This window comes from Alosa alosa, chromosome 23, assembly GCF_017589495.1.
Source record: "Alosa alosa isolate M-15738 ecotype Scorff River chromosome 23, AALO_Geno_1.1, whole genome shotgun sequence".
Classification (NCBI taxonomy): domain Eukaryota; kingdom Metazoa; phylum Chordata; class Actinopteri; order Clupeiformes; family Clupeidae; genus Alosa; species Alosa alosa.
In genome coordinates this window covers 9,291,383-9,301,382 of record NC_063211.1, presented here as the reverse complement: position 1 = coordinate 9,301,382, position 10,000 = coordinate 9,291,383, and the positions used below count along the sequence as shown (strand labels likewise).

The 10,000-nt window shown below is 41.5% G+C and overlaps 1 protein-coding gene across 5 annotated transcripts in view; it reads left to right on the top strand.

The window, feature by feature from the left end:
• The window catches only part of LOC125288587 (bone morphogenetic protein receptor type-1B-like), a 75,240-nt gene that overhangs the window by 27,585 nt on the left and 37,655 nt on the right, over positions 1-10,000 (top strand). The gene's annotated exons all lie outside the window — the stretch shown is intronic.

The window sequence follows — 10,000 nt, the reverse complement described above, 5'->3', positions numbered from 1 at the left end:
TCTAAGGGCAGTCATTGTCTACGAATTTATGTCTCTCGTGACCTTTACATTGCTGGACTCTATGCACACATGGTCGTGCGTGTCGCTATCTGCCATTTCCATCATGGAGTCATCTAAACACTGCTGACCTCTATGTTCTTCACATCAGTGTGCGTCAGTACATGATACCACTTAATGTCTGCCTCTGTTGCTGTAACAGGATCATAAAGATATTATGGATGCAGTGTGTGTGTGTGTGTGTGTGTGTGTGTGTGTGTATGTGTGTGTTTGTGTGTGTCTGGTGAAACTGAGTTATATGGAGTTTCGAGGTGGCTAGGCCCAGGCTTTGGGCTTTGGTGGAAGCTGACGATCTCATCTGTTTGTGATTAGCGACAGACGCCACAGACCGACTGCGCAAGCATCAAATATCCCAAACGACCAGTGAACGTCTATCTCTGGCTATGTTTAACTGTTTGGTCCAGTCTTTCAGTACTCACAAAAACAACCTAGTCTCTCATTCTCTCTTTCCTTCTCTCAGTCTTTTGTCATTTTACTCTTCGTCTTAGTTATTCAAGTTATTCTTCTTCATTTCTCTGTGCTCTTTCCATTTTCTTTCTCTCTCAGTTCAAGCATTGGGTCGGTTACAACTTGTCACATAAATAACCATAATGAATGATTATAGAAATATTATCTCTCTCTGTTTGCCCTCAGTCTGTGCGGACTCATTTACAGGCTAGGTGGGGGTAAACTCACTGGTCTCCAATTTGGTCAGGGAATGGCATGATGGGATATTTTTTTAATGGGACGTTTCTGCCAGCAAGTTTCCAGTGCCGACAGCCAGGGGCTGGGTGTCCAGAGGCCAAGCAAACAAAGGAAAACAGCTATTTACAAGAGGCCAGCAAAAACGCGGACCTGCTAACGCATCACTAACACATCGCTAGCGCAGGACAACACAATGCTCTACCTACACAGCGAGAGTACAGAGAGGAAGGAATTCTGCTAATGTGACAGTAACATTATTTATCTTATACAATTATGAATTATGAATTATTAATTAACGTTAATTTCAAATGATAGATTATATTATTATATACAAAATATGCTTGGCGCAGTAATGGTGTTATTGCAAGAGTCTTGTGAATGTCAAGGAGAATAATCTAGCTAGGTTGAGTAATTGTGTTATTGCAGTGCTGCTGTAAGATACATGGTTACAGATCCTACAGAGTTCTTGTGGTTCCTCGGTTATGTGGTGACAAGGGTAGAACCAGAACTTTGCTGTTGTAGGCAGATGATTAGAAAGGTACAGTATATCCTGCTTCCACAAAGGTTGACTGTTTGAATCCAACGATAAGTGCTGTAAACATAAGATAACGGTGAGCTTGTACATTTACTCTGTCTGTCTGTTTGTGTGTGTGTGTGTGTCACACACACACACACACACACTCTCTCTCTCTCTCTCTTTCTCTCTCTCCTCTTGCTGACACAGTATTTATCCTCATCAGTGCTGATTCGTCCTGTAGTTGGGCAGGCTGTGGTTTGCGCTTACCTCACTCTAATCCTCTCTGATTGGATAATTGCAGGGCTAGTGGGCTCACATGTTGTTGTGGTTTAGGTAGCTTTGATATATACCCCCATTCAAGCCTACTCTCACTCTGTTGTCAATTGGCTTGATGGAAGGAATAGGAGCCGTTCTAAAAAAAACAAGAGCATGATCAGTTTTACTGTAGTACAGGGCACATACTCAGAAGTAATGAATAAATAACTTTGGCTTCCTTATTATTTCACAAGCTGTGAGTAGAGAAAATAGTTGGCTGCTTAAAGGGACACCAGGCAACGTTTTTGCGTTAATTAATCATCTTCGGAAGTCGGTATATGGTTAAATGACTCATTACGGGGCGAATGAAGGCTCTCTCGCCCGCCCCTACTGCCTGTAGGAAGAATATCCCACTTGCAAGTTCGTTGTATCCTACCCGCCGACCGAAGCAGGATCAGTTTACAGCACAGAGGCAGGCTAACGAAACACTAGAGATTATTGCAAACGTGTGTATAATGGCAGAGCCGGCGAAGAAGCAGCGAAAACCCTTGACAGAAGACGCAAAGAAAAGGAAAAGAGCTTCAGAACGAGCGAGGGGGAGTTTCGTAGAGAAAAAGCATCAGGCTTGCCTGGTGTCCCTTTAAAATGATCCTGCTTGCCCTTATTAAAAAAAAGAAAAAATAACACCCTGTATACTTCTGGATTTGTGTTTCTTTCATTACTTGACTTAGTTTAAAACCCTGTCTCTTGTCGTTAACTGTGTTGATCTTTGCAGGGATGTTGTGGTAGCTTAGCAACAGTCACAGTTTCATCATTCTCTGGTTTCCTCCAACATGTGCTAATGACATTAAAAAAATCACTTCAGCTGATGCATGTTTGTTTAACTGTCAATCCCTGTCTTTTAATGAATAGTGAAATTAGTGTTACGAGGTGTCTTTCAAATCTAACCAGTCATAAAGACTCCTCTTTATTGGGTGACATTTGGAAACACAAGAAATTTATAACTCTATTGTTCCCGAGAATGCTGTTTTACAAGCCGGACAGTCTGGTTAGTGTTGTCACATATAAAGTCCCAGACACCAGACATAGCCAACACATTATACTGGTTCTGTATCCTTTTGAGTGATAATTACACGGGTGTGAGCTTTCAGTTAGATTCTTAAGCCCTGTGATTTGTGTTTTTTATCTGCCTTACGCCCACTTAAGGCTGTCTGTTCCTACACTGGGAGGGGAGATTTATGTTTCTCAAAAGATTTACATTTTTTAAATTTAGACTCACATGTTAATAAAGCAGTTGAACAGGAGGGAATCGGCCTGACTGAACCAGAGTCACTGGAACCATTTCATAGTGCTGTATGTGCTTATGACATGCTTTTTGCTCTTTTTAGTGTCAGTGACTTTGGATGTTAACAATATATTACATGTATTATATAGTGAGGGCACAGAATAAATATTTTCTCAAGGCTTTGTGTTAACATGCCTCTTAGCTCAATCAGTAAGCAGCCTTCAGTGTTTTTTCTTTTCTTGTCCTGGGTAGGTGGAGTATTGCGCCCAACAACGGAAATCAAATCTCTTATCCAGCTCTTCCCAAATCACTTAATTTGATAGATGGTCTTCAGTTAATCACATCACATGGACAGGACCCGCTGTGTTCCTAAAGACTTGACTGCACAGTCACAGAAAGGCCACAGCAACAGAATGTTCTACATTCTAGGTGTGCCATCTCTTGGGACTTTTCTCTTTTGTTACCAGTGTGCTTTGTGAGTGAGTGAGTGTGATACAAATCCTTATGATCTCATTCAATGTCAATCCCAAAGCTTCTATTCACACATATTTCAGCTGAGTTTAACCCAATTTATTTAAATAATTAAAAAAAAGAGGATGCTTTTGTTTAGGAGGGTCTTTGAGGGTGTTTTGTGTTGAACTACATGTCTAGTTGAACAGCAAGTTTAACAAGTTCATTGATCTCAGTTGAGGGGCATGTGAGTGACCTCTACACCTGTGAAGAAAAGAGCCCCCCTACTGTGCTCGACAGTGTCACGCCTCAGGTGCTGCTAATTCAGGCCGCCTGGGGTCACGGCAAGGGGTCAGAGGTCAAAGAGCGGGGGCGGGAGGCAGAGGGGAGAAATAATTTGCGTGACTACCACCATTCTCTCCGCTCCTTCGGTCCTTTGCATCTGTGATTGACGCGTGTGTTAGCCTTTGGCGGGGTTAATAGATATGGGGGCCTTCTCTTCCTTCATGCCTGAGGGCCTGAGACATATTTATTTTGAACAGAAGGCTTTAAAAGTGAAAGGGGGATGGCATGAATACTGATCCCCAACTGAACAACAGCTTCATCAATTAAGAAAATGTCACAGAGAATAGGAGTAGGAGTAGAGTTAAGCAAAACAGGATCGCCTCTCTTGTCTGCCAACTATTTTAGATACTTATTCAGTGTCTTACAGTACAGTGTTCTAATATAATTCAAAACTTTACATTTATCCAAAATCAGCAAACTAACAATGCAAAAATAACTACACACACAAATACATACATGATTGCACACACACACACACACACACACACACACACACACACACACACACACGTAAGGGATAATGGATGACACGGTGGTCTGTTCACAGAAGTTAATGCACGGTCAAGGTTGTAAAACGGCCCCGACGCAAAGCGGAGACAGACCACCGTGTCGTCCATTATCCCGCTTATTCCACTGTTGCCACTTGAGTTGTGTTCATTTCCTTTTACAATTTAAACGTTTTAGTCGCCAAAAATGTCTTGTTTGTAGAACTACTTTCTTCCGACACATATCAACTAATTTCTCAACTTGCAGGATAAACTGCCGTTACTAGTTCTAAATGGATGGTTGCTACGCCAAAGGCCAGTCGTTAGTTCTATCTCTCCCACGTTGTCAAGCTGGGCGTATCCCAAGATTCTGATGAACTTTAGCTTTGAAACATCGCTTTTACTTAGCCTGCTGTCATCCATCTAGCTAAAAGCCACCTCCGTCATATGCTACAATGTTGCAATGTTCTGAACGTCTGCATTTTACAGCTCGTCATTTTACATGCAACGTGACGGTTCATTTAAACTTCACAACGAAGTTCGGGCTTAATTAATATACAAGTGTGATAATGGGCCAAAATAATGGATCTACTTCATAGGTGTGCAAATAACATACGGTTAATGGTCGTTCTAAATTACGTAGGACAATGGGAAATTCAACCAAGCAGTGGAATAAAAATGGTCGTTAATGGTCGTTCTAAATTACGTAGGAATAAAATTACAGTGGAATAAAAATAAAAGAAATAAAATATAAATATATATATATATATATATATATATATATATATATATAGCCTTTCAGAATACACACACTATGTATTTATGTGTGTGAGAGAGTGAAACAGAGAAAGAGAGGGTGTGTGTGTGTGTGTGTGTGTGTGTGTGTGTGTGTGTGTGCAAGCATCTGTGCAATGTGTATAGCCAGCATCTGTGCTGTGCCATGACCAGCGTATTCCGCTCCCCTTCTCATGTCAGCAGTGCAGCACCTCCCGTCCCGTCCACAAATACGCGCGCTTACAGTAAGTGAAGGAGTGATGTTTCAGAGATGGATAGCGTTTCCAGGACTTATCGACTGCTCGCTGCGACGGCCCACAGACACATTAGCCCCTCCGAAAATCCCTCCGCGATGGACGCCGGCCCCTGTGGGGAGCCATCATCATCCCAGGGCAGACAGCAACCCCCAATCGATCAGCCCTCTCCTCTCCCCAACCACTTCCTTTTGTTTTCGTCGAGCCATTACTGTGGAGAGCAAAACACAGGGATGGCAAGCGACACAGGGGTGGAAATATATGCTGATGACCTCGTTTTTTTCTCTGCATAGACATGGGGGTGAATCATTGCAGCGTTGCTGCTGAAGTACCTGCTGACCAAGACAATAGGCAGTGAAAATACATTATGATATGCAGCATATTTCGTCTACAGTGGAAAATACACCCAGTGAGGGACATTGAAGCTGATGCTTTTGTCGAACATCGATTGGCATCACCAAATCTATAGTTGGCTTAAGTGCTAAAGGTTTGGGATTGATGGTTTTGATGCTATGTTCCACCAGACAAGCAAAATAGACACAGACATATATACGGCATGTTGACCTGGGCTCCATTTTTGAATCTGCTGTTGCGAGTCTGTGTAGCTTTGGATCAAAGCATCTGCAAAATACCAGTCAACTTTAACTTTAAAACAGACTAATATTAAGTTGCAAAGTTAGCAAATTTAAAGATGAACTATACATATTCACTAATAAGACCTTGGAGGGTAGGCCAAAGGTGTTTTTTGTTCCCTGAATAATTGTTTTGATAATATCTTTGTAAATTGACAATCTTTGTTGTAAAGTAGGCCTATACTGTAGGTAAAAAGACAAAATGATGGCAAAACATATTTTAACCACTTATACCTAACCATTAGTTTATCATTAAGTATTTGATGTCCTGCTCTTGTTTTATAAACTGGAAAGAGTCCCACTGAACCAAAAAATAATTCAGTATATTGGCTTCCTTAGGCTGTTGAAGACAGCTGAACTTTATGTCTGACCATAAACAAAGATATTTTTGCCTTTTCTGTCTAGTATGCTCTCTCCCTCCTTGTGATTAATGGTTTATCATTTATGTTGTATTTCACAGCTTGTTTAGTCTAGACTTAGAATGATAATGAGAACAGTCTAGACGCCATCTTGCTGGGTGCATGAGGTTAAGCATTGCTTCAAAGTTCAATTGGATGTAGTCAAGAGAGGTCCTCGTTAAGCTCTGATTGTCTTTAAAATACACTCAAAAAACACTCAAATGTGTTTTTGAACATGTAGTATTTAATGGAGCGCTGGCAGGTTTGCAAAAACACAAAAGCACAAACTGTACTGAAAGATTGCCACACACCAGCACAGAGATAGAAGTGCAAGAGAAGCTTACAGAATTCAATTTAATGCTTCTCTCCAGTGCCTATAGGGAAATCCATATAGGGAATATGAGAGCATATTCCTCTTATTACCATCATGCCGTCCATCCGTTTCACTTTCACTGTTGCTAAGCAGATCACATAATCACATGATCAAATTCATATGTAGCATATTAAAAGTCTCATTAGAATGGGATTAGAACAGCAAGTGTTGTAATCTTTGAAATAGTTTTTGTCATCGCTAATGTAGGATACATGACAAGTTAATTCTTTATTTTGTTATAGAATTTGTTGTTGGTACAGATACTAATAGTGTTATCTTGGTGGTAATATACATCTGTCAGTGTGATAAACTCCTTTGTGAGTGTCGAATGTTTAAACAGTTTAAAGGCTTTGTCTTACAATACATCTTTGTCTCACTAAATTGTCATGGTTTAGACATTTGGCTTGCTTCTTTCCTGTGTCAAAAAGAGGCACAATTCCATGTGTGACTGAATTAATTAAAACCATTTGTGTGGTCTCGTCACTGAAGCGTGTGCTATCGTCTACTCCCAGAGCTTACTGAATGAGCTCTGTTTTCTTGGGGTGTGAGTTAAAAGGAGCATGTTTGATCCGCTGCGAGAGAGAGCAACCACTGCTGCCTTGGGTTGTGTGGTCCACATACCTCATGTCAAAAAACACAGTTATTTCATAGAAACAAAATTGAGCCCTGCAGCCCCAAGAATAACAGGTTAGTTATGACATGTAAATTAATCCCTTGTCACTAGCAATACATCAAACACAACATTTGTGTGTATTTTCCTGGAATCCAGTGTGTGTGTTATTTTATTTAGGCATGTGAGTAGGCTATGTGTAGCTGAAGGTGTGAAATCTGGGCCTTTTTTTTTGTTGGAAGTCTGAGTGTGGAAAGGGTTTTCCTCCGGCTAGTTTATGTGTGTGTGTGTGTTTTTATGGTTTTTGAATCAGCTTCATCTTTACGTGGTGAATATATTTGTATATGTAAAGGGTAATTCTACATGTGAACGCTGATGTAATCAGGAACTCTGGAGTTCTGAAGTGCAGCTGGTGTCTCGGTGAAGAGACCCTCCACTGTGTTCAAACGTCAACGTGACTTCAGATGCCCACTCACCAGAGACGGACAGAGTACACAGCTTCATTACTTGAGTAAAAGTACAGATACCCTTTGCTAAATCTTACTCAAGTACAAGTAAAAGTACAACAGTCAGATGTCTACTTAAGTAAAAGTACTGAAGTACTTGTTTTTAAAAGAGTACAAGAGTAGCCTACATTTTCTAAATATTGCATTACTACTGCCACAGTGCTTACATTTATGTACAGATACGTCCTACATGGAGTTATGAAAAATGTTATACCTTGGAGAATATAAAATGAATTGGAAGTAAAATCAAGTAATTTTCATCTATTTACCATGTTGCCAGGGATGGGCAGTATTTCTAATACATGTATTTAAAATACGTATTTCAAATACAAAATACTATTTTGTAATTGAACCACTTGAAGCGAAAACTATCATTAACTTGTTCAGAAAATTGAAATAGTCTGGCAAGTTGGGCCACAGGTTGGCACATTCCCGGGATGGACCTGCTGCGTCTTCATCCATTGTTTCGTCCATGGTTTCGTCTCTTATCTAAATCTGACCATGGAGTTGACTTTGGCGGAAAGCTGAAGGTGATTGCTGATAGGCTGTCCCAATCAGTGTCGCCTGCACAATCCAATCACGTTTGAGAGAGAAACAACAAATTAAGGGTTTCCGAGATTTTTCTTTTTTCCTTTTTTGTAGAAGTAGTAACGGGTAGTCACGGTTATGGATAGAAATGTAGTGGAGTAAAGAGTACAATATTTGCCTCTCGAATGTACTTGAGTAAAGTCATGAGTACTCCCCAAAAATGATACTCGAGTAAAGTACAGATCCCTCAAAATTGTACTCAAGTACTGTACTCAAGTAAATGTACTCCGTTACTGTCCGGCTCTGCCACTCACCCAAAGTCGCTCTGTTTACCATGTCGACCGCCATCACTGTGACGCGGGGGCCCATCAGCAGACCATAAACGTGTGCCTCCTAATTAAAGAAACCTCTGTGCAATTGTGGAAATGATCCCCACGGATTGTCCCGCTCACACGATGCCAGACCCCAACCCCGACGCTTGTGGAGCCCAAGGCAATCTCTCGCTCTCCTTGGTCACAGACACCAGCTGCAGATGGTTTTACAATCAAAACAACCCTGCTAGCGTTTTAAGAGAAATTGGTGGACCGACCACTGACTGGCTAACATGATAGAGTGAGGTGCGGTGATTACAATCGCACATGTAAGGGGGCCTGTGGATGAGGAAAGACAAGCACAAATTCATTTGAGGTTTCCTTTGTAATTGTGTTGTCTTGAAGTCATATGGAAATGTTTTCATTATTGTTGGAAGGGGGTGCGAAAACACACCATTAAATGTCTGAAGGATTGTGCAGGTGGCAGGAGTTTCAAGAGGCTGAGTTGTGTGTCTGTGTGTGTGCATGTGTGTGTGTGTGTGTAGAGAGAGAGAGAGAGACAGAGAAAGTCCTGCCATTAGCTATTATTGACACAATTGATCTTTGTGGATTTGCAGCCCTGTGCATATTTGTGTTGCTCTGACTGTGGATATTTGTGTGGCCACCACTTATGCATTTGCATCGTGATATGTGAAGCTGTGCTATAGCCATGTCTGCATTTCAGTAGAGATGCGTGTGTGTGTGTGTGTGTGTGTATGTGTGTGTGCCCGATTGCGTGACTGTGTGTGTTTGCTCGTCCGTGAGATGAAAATGCCCCTGGTGTAAGACTAACCTTGTCTCTTCTGTGCCGGAGGGGCGGTAAAGCCCGAGCACCAGCACTTTCCACTCGGGCGAGCGCACGAGAATGCACTGGTCTGTCGCGGTGCTCAGGCGCATGGTAGCTGTGGGCTTCTGGGGCGGGGAGTTGACGCACATTCACCACAGTGGAAGCCTTATCTCCACAGCGCTAGCTGTTATTGTTTAGCTTTCAGACATTCAAATTCAGTTCAAGTGCAGATAGTGAAGTGCGTGTCTGTTGGGCCTTGGGAGTAAACATGGTCACTCACGCAAGAGAAGGGTGTTCATTTGTTAATGCCCCGTTGGCCATTAGTGACCAATGTGAAACAACTTCGTGGTTTTAGTTATGTTAATATTTATTGCATTATCTTTAGTGTATTTGTTCTGTAAAGGGAACTCGTGGTTGTCCAGCTGAATTAATTCTGCAACACAGGGCAGTTTTGTACTGATCAGACCCCCTTTACTGTAACAACACTTTAAAGTTGGTTGATAATAACTGATATATTTAGTAACTTTCCCTCCATCATGCTCACGCTGCCAATGGAAATTTCTCCCCTTGTTTTTTTTTTGTTTTGTTCACACGCAACATTGAAATGAAAGGATTGAAAACAGTCCTAATCCTTCAGTATACAGTGTACCACTCAGGATGTATATTTTGTGGCAGTGAATTTAGAATGTACTGTGTGTGTGTGTCTGTGT